Source organism: Acanthisitta chloris, unplaced genomic scaffold, assembly GCF_000695815.1.
Source record: "Acanthisitta chloris isolate BGI_N310 unplaced genomic scaffold, ASM69581v1 scaffold183, whole genome shotgun sequence".
Lineage (NCBI taxonomy): Eukaryota > Metazoa > Chordata > Aves > Passeriformes > Acanthisittidae > Acanthisitta > Acanthisitta chloris.
Genome location: NW_008664133.1, coordinates 45,210 through 47,512, shown reverse-complemented (window position 1 = coordinate 47,512; position 2,303 = coordinate 45,210). Strand labels below are relative to the sequence as shown.

At 35.9% G+C, this 2,303-nt stretch overlaps 1 protein-coding gene across 2 annotated transcripts in view; it reads right to left on the bottom strand.

The window, feature by feature from the left end:
• Nucleotides 1-2,303, bottom strand: part of GALNT1 (polypeptide N-acetylgalactosaminyltransferase 1) — a 66,676-nt gene that overhangs the window by 44,327 nt on the left and 20,046 nt on the right. The window lies entirely within an intron of this gene.

The following is a 2,303-nucleotide window of genomic DNA, read 5'->3' as shown; positions in this document are numbered from 1 at the left end:
AATAGCTAGACACTAATTTTTCCAACTAGACACACACAACCTAGAATAAACTTACAAACTCTTCAGAAAAACTTACTCATATGTCAAGTAGGTTCATTAAATGCCACGGAATTCTTCCACAAATTGCATAGAGAAGCTATATACCGGAGTGACATGACAGGAGGCTATTAAATTCAGAACACTTACATAATTTATGCTGAATCAAGAAAACTAAATCAATTATGGAAATTAATAAGAGGGGAGAAAAGTGAAGTGAAAAAGCAAATTTTGATAAAAGCTTCACAGAAAAAAAATAGCCTCAATGTTATCTGAGAAGATTGTAGGCATCCTGAGCAGGAAAAAAATCCACTACTGATTTCAAGTTGGTAAATTACTGGGACAAGTGAAAATATCTATGATTGGGCATGCAACGTGGTTAACAGGGTCAACTACAACCATGGCTGCTAGCAGACATATTTCTGCACATATCTTACTACAAATCAGCTGTTTAAAAAGAGCCAAGAAAATGTACAAAACTATACACAAGGTTTTGTTTGGTTGGTTTGGTTTTGGTTTGTCAGCCAACTGTAAGATATTAAAAACATATCAAGGACTTTAACATACACAGGTTTGGGTAAGGTTGGGATCATGACTGTACTCAGCTAAGTAAAACTAGGGTTGCATAGGGAAAACTGCAGACTCCCTCACCTGAAGGTTCCCCCAGTGAATCCATGCATAAAGTCATCTAAAATTTCAACATCATCAATATATGAAGCTAAGTTTGATAGATATTTATTTCAATTGCTGTTTGACAACAGAAAAAAAACCCATAAAAAACCTGACAGCTCTAAATAAGCCTGGCATAAGCTTAGCATCACAAAAACTTCATGGGAATCAAAAAAGTGGATCTATTCATACACAACAGTATATCAGTCATTCTCTTACCATCAAAAAAATTACAAACATCTAAAAAGAAAAAGGGGACAAAAAAGGAAACGACTGAGTTCCTGTACAAGACAGACTTTCTGCATAAGGCTAATTAATTTTCTCGTCACTTTCCACTTACTGAAAAAGAAACATGAAAGATGAAATGCAAGCAGCTGAAAATTTAACTTCCTTCAGAAAAATTCAGGTGAATTAGAACCTTTCTAAAATGTTTGCATGCAGCTGTGGAAATAACAGTTCAGAGGTACAGTGCATAGAAACTCTACATTCCTATACCTTGGTCTTCTCTGTGGAGATTTATTGGCCTGTTTTTATCACAGAGTAAAAAAAACAACTAGACCAAATCTGACGTTTCCTAAATATCTCCCCAGTGTTATGCTGTAACAGAGCAACTTTATTCTTATAATACTTCACAAAATTTCCCAGGAAGACCAAGACTGTCCACACCAGATGTCAACAGGTGAAAAGAGTTTTTGTGCTGAAAAGCATTAATCCTTGAGTACAATTTGCTGACTGGACTTCACAATTAGCATCACTGCGTAAGTCTCCTATATCAGCAGTGAAACACAGACACAGCTTTTCTAGTGGGAGAGACACCATACTACAAAATTAGATGTTTCACAAATGAACTGGAGGCGGCAGCTGCCTGCAGTTCTGAATGCATATGCTGAGACATTGCAGGGATGAGAAACCTCCCTGCACCAACCCTTTCTCCCATGTGATCAATTATGTTGACCTCCTTAAAATAAAGTTGGCACCATGAATGGTAATGCTTTCAAAAAACCCATCCAAACACCACACTCAGCTCATCTAATTGGTACTCAGAAACTAAGATGGCAATAACAAAGCTGAAAGCTTATCTGAAGACCTTTATTATTGAATAGTACAACTCTTACTTAAAAAAATACATTATATACTTAAGCATGTGCTCATATTTGTCACTTCTACATCCAAGCGAATTCTGTTTATTTTCATAAATTTATTTTCATTACAATATCCAATGTCTCTTATTGCTATAGTCACTGTCCAAATTTTGGTTTAGGTGGGGTTGAGGGACAGGGTGTGCTTTTTGGTTTGTTTTGTCAGTTGGGGTCTTTTTTTGCAGGGGCAGGCAGACAAGTAAGCTCAGTTGTTAGTTTGGTTTGTTTTACTACCCAGACTAGTCAAGTTAATAGTGCCTTTGCTTCCTCACTGGTGGAAATTAAAAAAATGCTTTAGACGACATTAACACAGCTTAAATTCCTGACCTGCTTGCAGCTGCATAGTTTTATTATTTATCATATATATTTTATTATTTATTCATATATATCAGGGCTTACAATTCTACATCTTAAGTGTTTAAGTCTGCAACATACATTTCAGGCAACATTTCCCTAATC